The sequence below is a fragment of the Lycium barbarum genome, chromosome 1 (assembly GCF_019175385.1).
Source record: "Lycium barbarum isolate Lr01 chromosome 1, ASM1917538v2, whole genome shotgun sequence".
Lineage (NCBI taxonomy): Eukaryota > Viridiplantae > Streptophyta > Magnoliopsida > Solanales > Solanaceae > Lycium > Lycium barbarum.
The window spans coordinates 46,395,531-46,413,899 of record NC_083337.1 but is presented as its reverse complement, the minus strand read 5'-3'; positions in this window follow the sequence as shown (position 1 = coordinate 46,413,899).

Genomic DNA, 18,369 nt, shown 5'->3' with positions numbered 1-18,369 from the left:
TTGTTTGGAAAGTTTTCCAAATGTGAGTTCTGGTTGAACTCAGTGGCATTTTTAGGGCATATTGTGGCAGCCGATGGTATTCGAGTGGATAGTCAAAAGATTGAGGCCGTGAAAACTTGGCCAAGACCCACAACTCCTACAGAGGTTCGTAGCTTTCTGGGCTTAGCAGGTTATTACAGGAGATTCGTTGAAGGTTTTTCCTCTATTTCTGCCCCACTCACAAATTTGACACAAAAATCAGCCAAGTTTCAATGGACAGATGCTTGCGAACGTAGTTTCCAAGAGTTAAAGGGTCGATTGACTTCTGCCCTAGTTCTGACACTTCCAGAGGGATTGGAAGGATACGTTGTCTATTGCGACGCTTCAGGTGTTGGGCTAGGCTGTGTGTTGATACAACATGGCAAGGTGATTGTGTATGCTTCAAGGCAATTGCGGAAACATGAGCAGAATTATCCTACCCATGACTTAGAATTGGCCGCGGTGGTCCATGCATTAAAGATATGGAGACATTACTTATATGGTGTCCACGTGGATATTTACACAGATCATAAGAGTCTTCAATACATCTTCAAGCAGAAAGAGTTGAATTTGCGGCAACGACGATGGCTAGAGTTGCTAAAAGACTATGATGTTGAGATCCTGTACCACCCCGGAAAGGCAAATGTTGTGGCTGATGCTATTAGCCGTAGGTCGATGGGAAGTCTAAGTGATGTACAACCAGAAAAGAAAGAGATGGCCCGTGAGCTTCAACAGTTAGCTATCCTAGGAGTCCGAGTAGTGGACTCAGGTAGCAGCGGAGCTACTATTCAGAATTCAGCAGTTTCATCTCTAGTAGCGGAAGTAAAAGAGCGACAATATGAGGATCCCATGCTAATGCAGTACAGAGATACACTCCCTCAGAAAGAGGAGTCATCGTTTGATATTTCAGGAGACGGAGTTCTCCGATGCTGAGGCAGAGTATGTGTCCCTGATGTGGCAGGTCTACGCCACCGAATTTTAAGAGAAGCTCATAGTTCCCGTTATTTTGTTCACCCCGGAGCGACGAAGATGTATCATGATCTTAAGTCTATATATTGGTGGAATGGGATGAAGAAAGATATAGCGGAATTCGTAGCTCAGTGTCCTAATTGCCAACAAGTGAAGATTGAACACGAAAAGCCGGGTGGATTGTTGCAAGCTATAGAAATCCCAACTTGGAAGTGGGAAGTGATTAACATGGACTTCATTTCAGGCTTACCCCGTTCTCGACGTAAGTATGATTCCATATGGGTGATTGTGGATAGACTCACCAAGTCAGCTCATTTCTTGCCAGTCAGGACGACCTATGAGGCAGAAGATTATGCGAAGCTTTATCTTAAAGAGAGAGTAAAACTCCATGGCGTCCTGGTATCTATTATCTCCGACAGAGGGACTCAGTTTACAGCTAAGTTTTGGAGGTCTTTCCAAGAGGGTTTAGGGACCCGAGTTAGCCTTAGCACGGCATTTCGTCCCCAGACCGATGGACAAGCTGAACGTACTATTCAGACTCTTGAGGATATGCTACGAGAATGTATGATAGATTTTGGAGGGAATTGGGATGATCATTTACCACTCATTGAATATGCTTACAATAATAGTTATCATTCCAGCATTCAAATGGCGCCATATGAAGCTTTATACGGGCGAAAGTGTAGATCCCCAATTGGGTGGTTTGAAACCGGAGAAACTAAATTGATAGGGCCAGACTTGGTCCAGCAAGCTATAGAGAAGGTCAAGCTTATACAAGATCGGTTTTTAGCAGCCCAAAGTCGTCAGAAATCCTATGCGGATAATCGTCGAAGAGACTTGGAGTTCAAAGTGAAGGATTGGGTATTCTTGAAAGTGTCGCCAATGAAAGGCGTTATGAGATTTGGCAAAAAGGGGAAGCTTAGTCCCCGGTATATTGGACCATATGAGATTGTGCGCAAAATAGGCAAAGTGGCCTATGAGTTAGAACTAACTCCGGAATTGGAGTTAGTCCATCCAGTATTTCATGTCTCGATGCTCCGGAAATGTATTGGAGATCCCACTAGGATCATCCCAGTAAACGATGTGCAAGTGACAGAGAAAATGACTTATGAAGAGGTACCCATTGCCATATTAGACAGGCAAGTACGGAGGCTTAGAAATAAAGAGGTGGCCTCGGTTAAGGTTCTATGGAGAAGCAGTAAACGAGAGGAGATGACATTGGAAGCAGAAAAAAATATGCGATCCAAATACCCATATTTGTTTCAGTCCTTGGAAGAAGCCCAAGATGAGACGTCAAGATCATAAGGTATGAATATTTCCTTTTATGCTTTTTGGTCATGTGTGGCCAAATTTTTTATGTTGTTATGTTGTGGCCCTGTGTGGCATCGATATTATGGGTTGTTGTGGCAGGATGGTAGCGCCATATTATAAGGGAAACTCTGGCGAAATTTTTGTAGAACTCCTGAGCACTTTAACATTCGAGGATGAATGTTCCTAAGGGGGGAAGAATGTTACACCTCGGAAAATTTCCCGTTGGTACGCAAGTAAATGAACTAGTGATGTGTGCGAGGAGTGCGAGTGTATAATGTTTCATGAGCAATGTGCGTATATGGACGAGAATGATTAGAATGAAAAGTCGAGAAATGTGAAAAGTTGAAAGTTGGCAAAACTGCCCAGTGGTCGTAAAGTGCAAAATACGGACCGTAAAATGGAATACGGTCCGTAAACTGGCAGTCGTAAATTGGCATGCAAAAAATTCAACTTTCTGCCAGTCGAGTAAATGGTTAAAAACGACCTGGTGGACGGACCGTAAAGTGATTTACGGCCCGTAAACCATGGTCGTAAATCACCATGCATGCAGCCAAAGTTTCTGGTTCTGCTTAGGGTTAAAGACGACCACGAGGGACGGTCCGTAAACTGGAATACGGACCGTAAACCTCTATGGACGACCACTGTTCACCTCAGCACAAATTTTAAATTCATTAAATATGAGGACCCAGACTTGTTTTATTTCATTTCTACATTACACCACTTCTCTCTAAAACCTCTCTCTACATTTATTATACAAGTTTTCAAGGGTATTTAAGGATCAACAACATAAAACAAGGTGAATCAAGAGTAAGAACATCATCAAAGATCATCTAGGTCAAGAAATCCAAATGGAGAAAAACTAGGGTTTTGCTCAAAGTGGAGTATTATTAACCAAAGCTTGTTCCTACAACTTCTAAGGTAAGATTCATGATTTTTACATGATGTTTAAGGTATTGAAGAGTTGAAATACATGGATTGTAGAAAATATGGTCACGTAGGTCATGAATAGTGACATTTTTAGGAATAGTTTGAATTGAATCATGAATGTTGTTGTGTTGTGATATGAATGCATTATAAATGGTACTAAGATCATGAACTAGACACTTTAGACGAATGGACGAAGTTGGATGTTATGACCATGAATATGGGTGAATTAGAGGCAAATTAAGGAATCTAAATAATGTGGATAATGTGAATGACTAATAGCCATTGTTATGATATTAATGAAGGTATAGACGCTAGCATTGGAAGGAAGCGTGCAAGTGTAGAATAGTCCGACGAAAAGGTATGTAAGGCTAACCCTTCTTTCATAAGGCATGGTTCCTTGGACAAACTCTTGAATCCTCTATATGAGTGTGTTGTATTCAGACGATTGACACTCCGAGCTCATAAGCTCACGATCCTCGATATGTGCAACGATAGTACTATGCACCCCATATGACGAGTAAGCAAAAGATATAGATGTAGCGGAAGTGATGATGATAGCGATGACGATGATAATAATAATGATGCTAAAGGTGCCTACGGGTTGTTATACTTACATGTGCCTATGAAGGGCTATAATGACACCCCGAGCTTATAACGCCGGGTAGGATATATGTATATGAATATGTATAAAGTATGTATATGATTACGAAACGCGCACACACATTTGCAGATGGTACGGATAACCCTGAAGCCTTGGTAGGGCCAGGTATGAGTAACCTTGAGCCTTGGTTGGCCAAGTATGTATGAAACACCGATCCTAAGAGGTCGGGTATGCTATGTAAATGCTATGTATATGAAATGACTATGTATATAATATGAATATGAATGTGATAAGACTATGTAGAAGAATACGAATAAGGACATGTATACGAATATGAGCACAAGTATGGTACGAGTACTATTATGGAATACGGATGATGACGTAGGTGTACAAATACGTATGAGAAATGGAAAGTCCTACGAAAGGCAAGTAAGCGCTAGGACGATGATATTATTGTCTCCCCCCCTCCTATGCTATTTCATATGTTGTTCATGATGCTTATTTATCGATGTTTCTCATGCTTTACATACTCAGTACATTCTTCGTACTGACGTCCTCTTGTTTGTGGACGCTGTGTCATGCCCGCAGGTGCACAGGGAGACAGACTTGATCCATAGCTGCCTATTCGGAGATTACATAGAGAGCTCCATTCGCTTCGGAGCCATATCTTTTGGGTACTCATTCTTTTGTGTGTATAATTATGGGCATAGCGGGGTCCTGTCCCGCTCATGTGATATGTTATACCCTTCTTAGAGGCTCGTAGTCACGTGTATATGGTTAGATATGTCCGGCCTTGTCGTCCTATATTTTGTATGTCATTTTGTTGGCCTCGTCGGCCCGTATACATTGTTGTGGCACAGATGCCTATGTTGATTAAAGATGTTGTTGTCCAAATGGGACTAGTTGACGAATGAATGGAAATGCATGTATAATTATGTGGCTCACCTAGATGTAAGCATAAGAGTAAGCTAAGAGGGTGCCCGGGTGGGCTAGCACCGGGTGCTAGTCGCGGCACCGAGTCGGGTCGTGACAATAGAAAACCTGACAATTTAAGCCAGACCTCAGTATCCGCATCAAGGATGAGGTAGTCCCGGGTAGTAGAAGTAACCTCATACCCCACCTGGTTATCTCTATAGATTATCGAGATCTTGACAAAGCCAGTCCAATAGAAAATTTTCCACTACCAAACATCCATATATTCATAGATAACTGTGCCAAACATGAGCTACAATCATTTGTGGATTGTTTCGCAGGTTATCATCAAATCCTAATGGATAGAGAGGATGCGGAGAAAACAGCCTTCATCACTCCATGGGGAGTATACCATTACAGAGTGATTCCCTTCGGCCTCAAAAATGCCAGCGCGACCTACATGAGAGAAATGACTACCATCTTCCATGACATGATTCAAAGAGAGATTGAAGTATACATGGACGATGTCATTATCAAGTCAAGGAAAAATTCGAAGCATACTACTCATTTGAGGAAATTCTTCGATAGGCTTCGAAAGTTCAACTTGAAACTGAACCCGGCTAAACATGCATTTGGGGTACCGGCCCAAAAGTTACTGGGGTTCATAGTCAGCCGAAGGGGCATAGAGCTAGACCAGACCAAGATCAAAGTGATCCAAGAATTACCTCCTCCTAAAACCAAGAAAGAAGTCATGAGCTTCCTGGAAGGTTAAATTACATTGGACGATTCATAGCTCAATCCACCATCATTGTGAAGCCCATCCTCAATCTTTTGAAGAAAGACGATCCCACAAAATGGATAGAAGAGTGCCAAGAGGCATTTGATACTATCAAGAGATACTAGTCCAATCCACCAGTCTTGGTACCCCCAAGGCCGAGAGCCCACTATTGCTATACTTATCGGTTGCTGAAAATGCCTTCGGTTGCGTATTAAGAAAACACGATGAACAAGGGAAATAGGAACATGCCATTTACTACCTGAGCAAAAAATTCACTGCTTGCGAGATAAGATATTTGCTAGTGGAGAAAACTTGCTGCACTTTACCTTGGGTAGCCCAGAAATTGAGACATTATTTTTCGTCCTATACTACCCACCTTATATCCAAGATGGATCCATTGAGGTATATCTTCCGTCAGCCTATGCCCATCGAAAAATTAGCCAAATGGCAAATGCTGTTGAGCGAATTTGACATTGTATACATAGCCCAAAAGGCCGTCAAAAGACAAGCCTTAGCTGACCTGCTAGCTGAAAGCCTAGTGGATGAAGAGCTCGAACCCCTCCACATGCATTTCCCAGACGAAGGGGTATTGGCCATAGAAGAGGAAGCAGTGGACGCAGGTTGGAGATTGCTCTTCTATGGAGCAGTCAAATACAAGGGTTCAAAAATATGAGCAGTTTTAATATCAGAAAATGGGCAACATTACCTAATAAACTTGGAGAAACGAGAATACCCCGAAGGAGTCATGATTGAAAAAAACAAGACCATCCGAAGAATGGTAAATGTTTTTATCCTGAACAAAGAGGTGTTGCATAAACGGACGTCAGATTTGGGTTTGTTTCGATGTGTAAATGCCCGCGAAGCCACTAACTTCTAGAAGAAGTACATGCTGGGATAGGTGGACCTCATATGAATGGATTTGTATTGGCCAAGAAGATTCTCCAAGCTGGATATTGGATGACCATGGAAAGTGATTTTTATACCCCGGAAAATTTCGCGTTGCCAAGACTGTAGATGGCTTAGTATGAGCAAGGGAGAGTAAAGTTATAGAAGGATTAGGGATGAGGATTATATTATATGAGTACAATAATAACATATACATGACATTTGGAGATCGTATGGTGTAATTAGTTAATACGTTACTTGATGAATAGCCCTCGTAATCGTAAGTCAAGGTGGGGCCCATATGTCGGGGTTTTATAAAGGATATATAAAATTTTATATGAATAGTACATGGGAAGTTGAGCAAGTTTTAAGAAGGACCCTAGAGCCAAATATGGGCATAAGCCCTCCAAAAGGATGCGTTTTCGGATGATTTGACTTAAGGAGACCCAAGCGATATTATAAATTTGGAATTTGGAAACATACTTAAAATGAAAGTTGTAGATAATTGAAATAGTTTTCCAACCATAGGTCGTGGGCCCTCACACAATATTGGTATCAAATGTTATGAGCATTCTAAGATAGACTATCCGAGCAGAAAAATCACCCTGCGTGAACACAACCAAAGGGTCGTGCACGTGAAGAATAGCAGGGATTAACCCTTCGCGAATGCAACCCAAGGCCGCGAACGCGAAGGGTAAGTTTTAAGTCAGTTTCCACCGACTTTGACCCCCTATATAAAGGGTAATAATCCCCTTTTCACCAGATTTTGCCAAGAAAAACCCAGAAATCAGAAGAGGGAGTGAGGGTATCAAAAAGTGAGAAATTTTCAAGTAGCGGAGTAGTAGTTTAGGTCCGGTTAGCACGTGGTTGTGATTGTATTCTTATTTTGCAGTGGATTCGATTTGGATATTAGGCGAACACTGAAGATATTGTTGTCCTTGTAAGAATAAGGTATGAATATCTCCCTATTGATCTCGTTTTGGGTTTACTTACGGGAATAGAGCAATTAAATAGCCGTATAACGGAGTAGTTGGTTGAAAAATCAGATAAATATCATATGAGATGTCTTATGGAGTATGTTGATGTTAGTGATGATGTTGTTGTTGTTGTTAGTTGTTGGTAACTGTGATTTTGGGCTAGGGATATAAATAGGGAAGGTGCTGCCAAAATTTCGGCAGAGTCTAGGAACAGTTAACTTAAAGGCTTAAGGTAAGCATTTGATGACGAGCCTAACAATAGTATGAATTCCCTTGATTGTAGATTTGCGAGTTCGAGAAGTAGAAGTTGAGCGAATAGATAAGCTTCAAGGTATGTAAAGTTATCCCTTCCTTCTTTTTGGCATGAATTACATAAAATGAGCGAACGACGAGCATACATGACTCCAATGAACTCTAGTTCTCAGTAGTGCTTGACATGACAGTTGTCTTTGATTCTCAAGTGTTGGTTCATTCTGTTTAGTCTCTCGAATTCTAAATGATGATTCAGTTTGTACATGATTGCTCCTAATATTTTATTCGTGCACATTGTTATTTCCTCACTTCACTGAGTCATTCACTAAAGGGTCGGGTGCGTATTCGTGCACAGTTTCATTGCATTGTTCGCCGAGTCCCTCATTAGAGGGCTAGGTACGTATATTATATTTCACCGAGTCCCTTACTAGAGGGACGGGTATATATATTATATATTATGTATTTTACCGAGTCCTATAATGGGCCGGGTACGTATATTATATTTCATCGAGTCCCTCACTAGAGGGTCGGGTACGTATTATATTTCACCGAGTCCTATAATGGGCTGGGTATGGTATATATGTATATGATTTCATTCACCGAGTCCCATAATGGGCCGAGTACGGTATATTATATAAACATATGCACGACTCATCTCATAAGGCACAGATGCATTGTTATCCTTAATTATTATACTTGTCTCATGTCATCTTCTACTCAATCATGATCTTCTTCATTGTACTTCATGCTTTACATACTCAGTACATTTTCCGTACTGACCTCCTTTCTTCGGGGGCTGCGTTTCATGCCCGCAGGTACAGATACTCAGATTGGTTATCCTCCAGCTTAGGACTTCGGCTCAGCTGCTTGGAGAGCTCCATTGTTCCGGAGCTTGAGTCATTTTGGTACAGATCCTTTTGACATAGACTTTGTTATACTCTTAGAGGTCTGTAGTCATGTGTGGGTTATGTATATATGGTTTGGTGAGCTATATAGATGTAGTTCGTTCTGGATATTCCCGTGTATAGTGGTAGCCTTGTCGGCTTGCATATTTTGTTATGTTTGTTTAACTATGACTCCTCAAGAGACAGGTTTATTCTGATATATAGCATTATGAGTCTACCGCATGCTTTACAGATTTCCACATTGTCAGTCTGATTATATCTAGCAGGTTCGTATACGAGTGTCCAACTCGGACACTAGTCATGGCCCATCGGTTTGGGTCGTGACAAGAGTGGTATCAGAGCAGTTTATCCTCGGAGTGTCTACAAACCGTGTCTAGTAGAGTCTTGTTTATCGGTGTGTGGTGCCCCATATCTATAAATAGGAAGCTACAGGACATTTAGAATGTCATCTTTCCTTCTTACTCTAGATCGTGTGATAGAGCTATGTTATCAGGATAATCTCCCTCTAACGAATTGTGGTGTTTTCAGCTATGCCTCCAAAGAAAGCGACAGCTGCACAGAAGGGAAAATCTGTAGCAGGAGATACTAGTCAGACTCGGAGAGTTACTAGGGCCCGTGCCCAATTGATACCTGAGACGGTAGTCTAGTCAGCAAGCTCTGCTACATCGCCACCTCCAGAAGAGCTTGCAGCAACAGCAGCTCCAGTTCAGGGTGCAGCACCACTGCCAGCTCCCGAGTCCCCAGTACCTGAGCCTCCAGCTCCTCAGCCAGGGCCGAAGTATAGGGCCATGAGAGATACAGTCCAGTTGCTGACCAGATTAGTGGCAGGGCAGGCTCGCAAGCGTGGACCAGGAGTTGACTATGCAGATAGGTCTAATAGTTTGAGGGTTCATGACTTCTTGAATTGTAATTCTCTAGAGTTTTTTAGGTTAAAACCCGAGAATGATCAGATGTAACGTACATTGAGGATAATGAGGGCTTCTGAGATTGAGTCTGTTGAGTTGGCTTCGTATCGATTGCGAGATGTAGCTATTAATTGATATGAATCTTGGGAGTTATCTAGGGGTAAGGATGCTCCTCTAGTAGTATGGGATGAGTTATTGGAGGCCTTCCTTGGCCATTTCCTGTGTCTAGAGATAAGGCGAGCTAGAGTTGATAGATATTTGCATTTGAGGCAGAACGGCAAAAGCGTTCGAGAGTATAGTCTTGAGTTTGATTCGTTGGCTAGATATGCGCCGACTATTGTAGCTGATATGGTGGATAGGGTGCATCGTTACGTGATGGGACTAGATCGTTATTTGATTGATGGTTGTATGGCAGTGGCTCTTCAGCCAGGTATGGATATTGCTCGGGTACAGGCATACGCATAGGGGGTAGAGTATCAACACACGGGACGTCAGCCAAATAGAGACCATGACAGATGCCAGCATAAGAGGGCTAGATCAGCGAATTATTCTGGTGAGTTTCGAGGCGAGCATCCTCAGCAGCATGTTAGATATTCTTCCCAACCAGCACGGAGTGCACCCCCACGGTTCATGGGTAGGGTATTCGACCGCACAGGGTATTCAGGAGCCGGTCAGAGCTCCAGGGCTTTAGGTCCACAGATGAGCAGGGGTTCGAGTCAGTCGAGGCCACCTTTGCCTCAGTTTTCTCGGTGTGGTAGGCCCCATTTTGGGGAATGCCGTTGGGCTACAGGTGCTTGTTTTTCATGCGGCCTCAAGGCCATATGACGAGAGAGTGTCCTTATGGAGGTGGTGCAGGTGGTATGGCTTAACCTACTAGGTCGGTTGCTGGTTCATCTTCTTCTGTAGCCATGCGCCCTACGAGATAGGGTATTCAGGTGCCAGCAGGCCGTGGTAGAGGTCGCAGCGGAGGTTCCAATTCTAGTGGTCCTTCAAATCGCATATATGCTTTGGCTAGTAGGCAGGATCAGGAGGCGTCAGCGAATATGGTTACAGGTATATTTTCTATTTTCTCCCGGGACGTGTATGCATTGATAGATCTAGGTTCCACCTTATCATATATATCCCACTTTGTTGCTAGTATAATTGGAATAGAACCTGAGTTGATTGAACCATTTGAGGTAGCTACACTGGTAGGAGATTCCGTCATAGCTAAGCAAGTATATAGAAGTTGTTCGATGATTATATATAGTCGTCTTACCATAGAAGACCTGATAGAGTTAGACATGACTAAGTTTGATGTTATCATGGGCATGGATTGGCTGGCTTCTTGTTATGCATTGTTGATTGTAGAGAAAAGATAGTTCGGTTTGAGTTTCCAGGAGAGCCGATTATAAAGTGGAGAAGGAATACAACATCGCCGAGGGGTAAGTTTATTTCATACCTCAAGGCAAGGAAGATGGTTAGGAAAGGCTATATTTATCATCTGGTTCGAGTGTACGATATGAAAGCGGAGATACGGGCTCTTCAGTCAGTCCCGGTAGTTAAGGAGTTCCTAGATGTATTCCCCGATAAACTTCCAGGTCTCCCTCTAGAATGGGAGATATAGTTCACTATAGATGTATTGCCAGATACTCAACCTATATCTATTCCTCCTAATAGAATGGCACTTGCAGAGCTGAAGGAATTAAAGGAGCAACTGAGAGACTTGTTAGAAAAACGCTTCATCAGGCCTAGTACATCACCTTGGGGAGCACCGGTACTATTTGTGAGAAAGAAAGATGGGTCGCTGCGGAAGTGTATTGATTATAGGCAGCTGAATAAAGTAACAATAAAGAACAGGTATCCCCTCCCCAGGATTGATGACCTATTTGACCAGTTGCAGGGTGCTAAGTGTTTTTCGAAGATAGACTTGCGGTCAGGTTATCATCAGGTACGGGCGGGTAAAGGAGGCAGATATTCCGAAGACGACATTCAGGACCCGATACGGGCATTATGAATTTAGAGTGATGTGTTTTGGGCTGACCAATACTCCAGCAGTATTTATTGATTTGATGAACCGGGTATTCAAACCATTCCTAGATACGTTAGTTATTGTATTTATTGATGACATTCTGGTTTATTCACGTTCAGAAGAGGAGCATGCATACTATTTGAGGACGGTACTTAGGGTACTCCAGCACCAAAGGTTGTATGCTAAATTTTCTAAGTACGAATTCTGGTTGACTTCAGTAGCATTCTTGGGGCATATCATTGGAGCTGATGGCATTCGAGTAGATGCGCAGAAGATTAAGGCAATAAAGACTTGGCCCCGACCTATGACACCTACCGAGGTACGTAGTTTTCTGGGCTAGTAGGGTATTACAGGAGATTCGTATAAAAGTTTACCTCGATTTCAGCGCCTTTAACAAGGCTAACTCAGAAGGCAGCTAAGTTCCAATGGACTGATACTTGTGAGCAAAGCTTTCAGTTGTTGAAAGACAAGTTGACGACGACTCCAGTTCTAGCTCTTCCTGAGGGACCAGATGGCTATATTATCTATTGTGATGCTTCAGGTGTTGGACTAGGTTGCGTACTGATGCAGCATCGCAGGGTTATAGCCTATGCCTTCAGACAGCTCAGAAAGCACGAGAAGAATTATCCTACTCATGATCTGGAGTTAGCAGCAGTGATTTATGCCTTGAAGATATGGAGGCATTATTTATATGGTGTCCATGTTGATATCTGATGTGGCGTGATTTTACGCCACGATCAATGCTTTTCGGCTATAAGTTTTACTTGTTTTTAAGCAAGTCTATGTTATTTTACGTAGTTTTTATTATGTTTCAGGTAATACGAGGTCCCTAGAGCCTAAGTGTGGAAAACAAGCGAATAAGAGGAAAAAAGTTGATCACTGGAAACTAATGGAGATTCTGGATATTTTGGTGGAAAATTACTCTGCGCGTTCGCGCCCACGCGCGGGAGTGACTCTACGCTTTCGCGCTAGTAGGTCACGCGTTCGCGCTGAATAACGAGAAGTGGTGCTGACATTATCGACGCGTTCGTGCAGACGCGTGGCGCGTTCGCGTTGAAGGTTTTTCGGCCCAGTCCGAACAGAACTTGAATTTTGACGATTTTTGCTATTCCAGCTCTTTTAAAAAGCCAACTGAGGGTATTGTAAAATCATCTTTGGCATAAAACACATGTTTGGAGGCTAGGGTTCCTACAAAAATATTCTTTCTTTTATTTAATCCTTGTTTATGGGAATTTCTTGGTGACAATTAAGATTGATACTCTTGTAATGCTTATTCATTCATCGGCATTATTCTTAATCAAGTAATTTCTTGTTATTTTAATTATTCTTGTTCTTGAGCGTTTCTCAAGGGAGTAGCTAACCCTAGGACTCGCCCATTTACTTTGTTTGAAACTCGGAAGAGGAAGAACGGGGTTGGGATAGAATAATTAACATGAATTTGGGACGTTAGCCCTCATCTAATGGGAAATTGACCTAGGAATAGGCGATACCACTTGTAGCCATATTCGGGCGTTCTTAATGCTCCTAATTGCTTGAGGGATCTTCAATTGGGTAGTCTAGTTAATCTTCGGGAGAAGTTAATTTAGAGTCATTATCCGAGGCTAAATAACATAAACTTGCTATTATTTATAATTCGTGAAATATATTGGATCGTTGCTTGAGAAGTAGTTTCCTTTATTCCATTCTTATGGCCACTGATCAAGTTACTTGCTTTCTAGATTAGAATTTATATTTCCGTATTTTATCAAAACCTTATCAAAAACCACCATTGATGCGTTTGGTCTAGCTATTGTTAGTGATAATTCCTAATCTGCTTAAATTGCCTACATATTGTTCTCTGTGGGATTCGACCCCGACCTTGTTGGGTTACTATATTTGACAACGTCCGTGTTATACCATTAATAGGTGTAATTTGAGCGTATTAAATTTTGGCGCCATTGCCGGGGAACAATTGGCGTATTTTGGCTAATCTAGGAAATAAGCTAACTTGCTTTGAACCGAACCTGTGAATACTTGTATAGTTGTTTTCTGTGTTTTATTTTATTTTTAAAAAAATGGCATCTTTCCATGAAAACTTGTTTAGTAGTGATTTTTATTGTGAGCATGGCCAAATTGGTGAGTTCAAACTCATGATGGAGTGCCTGCTAGGTGAGGGTAACGAAAATCAAAAAGCCTTGGAAGAATACTTGGAAACTAGTCTCCAACTTGGTTTGATGATAAACGAAGAAAATCCTCCATGGGCAAATCATTATGAACTCCCCAATGCTCAAGATGAAAGGGTAAATCATGAAGATGAGTTTTTTGAGAATGCCAAAGAAAAAAAAATTGGAGTCAACCATTGTTCTGAAAAATATGGTTGGTGTTGACTCCAATCTGGGGGAAAAAGAGGATGTCGTAATTCAAGAAGTTCAAGAGCCTTATATTTTGAAATTTGAAAATTCAAGAAGGCAACATGACATTCCTCACTTGAAAGCCAAGAAGTGTAAGATAAAAAAATATTATGCTTGGCTTGTTCATCTATTTACCACCCCCTGCTGCTCGTGGTCACAAACTTGAATCCAAGTTGGGTGCCCAATTCATAAGCTCCAAATGGCGAGAAAAGCGATAAAGTTGGTAACCGTCGTGCCGCGACATTAAATCAAGCGCTTGGTGGGAGGAAACCCATCATTTATACATTTTTAGAATAGTTATTTTATTATTTTTGCTTATTCAAAAAAAACGCGATTTGGAAAAAGGGGGTTCCATATACCTCTGCGCGAACGCGTATAATTTGGCACGAACGCACTGAACAAAAAGAAAAAGAAAAAAATTTGGTCAGCGCGAACGCACTATAAGACCACGCGAACGCGCCAACGCGGATTTCCCAGGTACGCATACAGTTACAAAACAGAAGCAAAGGGGGTATAACCCCCATTTCCCTCATTTTTCTCTCACTTTTCTCTCAAAACCCAACTTCAAATCTTAAGAAAAATTCTTCAACTTGCAACCACAAGGTATGTGATTCTCTCATTCTCTTGTTCATAGGGTTGTTTTTATCATCTTTTCATGTTAGAAATTATGAAAGAAAATTTTGACTTTCACTTGTTTAAGCATAAAAATTTGATGAAATTGTTGTATTTCCTATCATGTAAATTGTTGTTAGTTGTTGAGTGATGTGAGTTTAGAGTTGGGTGTTGATGTGTGCAAAATATGGGGCAAAATACGTGCTTAAAATCATTAAATTGAAGCCCCAAAATCATGCCCATACCCTGCGCGAACTCGCAGAAATACAGATGCGAAACAGCGCGAACGCGCCCCTTTGTTGCACGAACGCGCTGAAGGAAAATGGGCAGTTCAAAAACAGAATGCTCTCACAGAGCTGCTCGAAACTTTTGTGACCAATTCCTTTGGCCTAATTGCCTCATTATGCATTGTTTTAGGTATTCATATGTGTGCTCGACATGTGTGTTCATTTTGTAGGTACTTACGCTTGAAAAATAGCTACAACATCCAATGTTGCCCAAGTGCCCTTGATTGAATACTACGATACTACCACCTTTCAGTCAGCAAAATGTTCGAAGCTCTATGATTGACTGCTGGGAAAGAGCTTCATCGAAGAGAGGGGCATTGTAACAGAAAATTTGGAAGAAAAGATGCCCGAGTTATATGAAAGGATGGTAACAAGCAGATGGATACGCTTTGCGGATGACCCAATCAAGGCAAATTATACCCTTGTCCGGGAGTTCTATGCAAATGCTGCAGAGGCAGACATTACAGATCGGGCGATTGTAAAAGTCAGAGGCGTAGATGTCCTCAGAATGTCTAACAAGGGATATTAATCTATGGGTAGGCTTATATTTAGGCTAAACAGGGGTTCCTAACACAAACAAGGCCTAAGATCATTTCACAGCTTCACTTATCTTCAGAATGCAGGCACGACTAACCAGGAAAGTTCTAGATTACATACAAAACTAGAGAATATATCTACAAAACCTCACAACACATGGCATTAGAATTTTCAACGCACTAGTCTCTCCGCTATAATTTCGCACACAAGGTAACCTAATAATCTAAATGTCACACAAAGAAGCATGCATGTCAATTAAACAACCAAGTCCATTTTTTCAAAGTTTTCAGAGGGGAGTACTTTTTCTCAAAATCAAAATAAGACAGCCCTGAGTTAATCAAACCACCAACCCATAAGTCAACATTACTCTATTTTATCTAAATACGACCTAAACATTCCAGGTTCAATAAGAAATAAACCCCTCAGGAAAAGAACCATGGCAAAGAAAAGCCGAGGGGGTCCTAAACAGATATATAACAAATCAAATACTCCCACCCCCAACTAAAAAAATCTGCAATGTCCCCAATGAGGTAAAAGTAAAATCAGGGAGTACGAATACATATGGGGCACTAGGCGCGCTGCTCATCTTGCGACTCCTCGATCTGCGAGGCATTAGGTGGTGCAATTGCACCAACGGCGGTCTCTGTAGCAGCGTCAGCAGCAACATAAGTAGTGGTGCCCGTAGGAACTGGTATTGGAGTAGGAAGGGGTGGTGGCAACGTCTCACCACTGGCAGTACTGCTCGAAGTGGCTCCCCTTGTCCCAAACTGGACATTCTCCATGATCGATCTCTGAATGGCCTCTGCCACCTGCTGCTCCTCTATACTCGGGTCCCTAGTGCGAGTGCTCTGACACACCTCCTCTTCTTCACGGCCCACTCTTTTTCTCTTTCCCCGATCACTTGTTGCGGTAGGCGCAACTAACTGCACCACTGGAAGCTCCTCCCCAATCTCCTCTGCAATAGACGGTGGTGCTGCTAATAGGCTCGGATCACGAGCCTTCAACAATAACACATAAGCCTTAAGTTGCTCCAACTCTGCCCTCAAAGCATCTGTAAAAGAGGTCGAGCGAGCCATCTCCAATGCGGTCAATCTCATCTCAAATCCATCCAGCCGAGCAGACAGTGTCGTCCTCACGGGATCTAATGCCTCCTTCACTGTCGTCCTGCCATAATCATCCAGCTGGTTTACTATGATCTTTGACTACTGGTCCGCTGTAGCTACCTGTTTTGCAAATTTCCAAAAGTTGTCCATTGAGAAGGCATATGGATCAACTCTAGCAGTACCCTGGGGCGGTGCAGCCGGACCCACTGGATGTGGGACTAGACCCGGAGACGGTGGAGCCGAAGTCTGTGGCTCAGGAATAGCAGTCTGAGTCTCAATGGAATCATCACCAATATCAGCAGCTGGAGTCTCAGAATCTGCGGCCTGGACAGTCTCAATAATAGGGGCAGCAGTGGCGGGTAAATCCTGTGTAGAGTCACCCGCGGCCCCGGGATGAACAAGCTCCTGCGGTAGGGGTACCCCTCCAAGTGCCAATGGGAACCCATCCTCTTCCCCTTTGCTCTCATCAACGACCTCATTCTTGCTCTTTTCTACCGAATAAACCGACGAAGCTGTAATCCGGTGGTCGATATCATCTATAAACAACACTTGTGACATCTTAACAAGCTCTGTAATCAGGCATGGAAGTATCAGGTAAGTGTTGGGCTGGGAAGCGCTCAATTGTATCTCCGTACTAGGCAATGCCCCGAAATCAAACGGGTATCTGGACATCAATGCGGCTACAACAACCTGCCTATCAACCGTAAGAGCATTATCAGCCTGAGTGGGGAGAACCCAATTGCACCACGCTCTACCAAAACTTTCGCTATAGAGTCAACCACTTCTTCTTTATTCGATTCTTCAAATTAGTACACTCGGCTTTCTTGGTCGGGCGACCCACCACTGTAGATACCCAGTCCCTGACGGACTGTTCCTTGCACCTCCATAACTTATCTTCAAGCTCAATTGTCTGCCTCGGGGAGGTGTAGTTATTACCGAAATATACTCTGTTGATGGCCTGGTAGATATATCCACACTCACCCCTCTGATCTCAACCTCACTCTGTGGCAGTATCTCCTTTAACTTCTGGCGCCTCTTTCTAAATTTTGAGATCAATGCCCCATATGCGGCACATATCTCACGAACCAAAACAGGGCAATAGTCCCCAGGCGGCTCCTGTATGAACTCTAACTTATAGTGACGAATAAGCTCCCTGGCTCTGGGTAAGATCTCGAGCCCCTTAAAACTGATCCGCCATATACTGATTCGACATGTCGACGACTCGTCACAGCATATTTACGACTCAAAAAAGTAAGAAAAAAACTGACCTGTTAACGAGCACTTCGACTGCGTCGTCGAAGGTGTCGACGGTCCGTCGACATGCTCGTTGATTTACTTACCTGCAGATGAGCAGTTTCTAATCCTCAGAAGTTCAGCTCTGCACACCGTCATTGTACATTGACGGACCATCGATGTGCTTTGGTTTCACTTTGCTTGTTTTCCGTGTTTCAGTTCCTGCGCTCTCAACACCTATAAAAAAAAATCTAAAACCTACAAAAACAAAATTATAAAATTTTAAACTTGGGTTGCCTCCCAAGAAGCGCTTGATTTAACATCAGCAGCACGATGGTGTTATCAGTTTACTCTTGGTCGGGACTCGGCGCGTCAGCATTATTCCCAAGGTGCTTCAACCGATATCGGTCTATAATTCTATCTCCGTCAATCATACCATGGTAGTGCTTCACCCTCTGCCCGTTCACCTTAAATGTCTGAATTCCATCTTCGGACTTCAATTCAATAGCTCTATGGGTTGAGACACTTACCACTTTGAAGGAACCTGACCACCGTGATTTCAATTTGCCCGGAAGCAGCTTCAATCTAGAATTAAACAGCAAGATGGGGTCACCCTTGTAGATTTCCCTCTTCAGGATTTTCTTGTCATGATATTGCTTCATCCTCTCTTTGTATAGTGCTACACTTTCATATGCCTGATAGCGGAACTCATCCATCTCGTTGAGTTGAAACAACCTGAGTTTGGTCGCTTCTTCC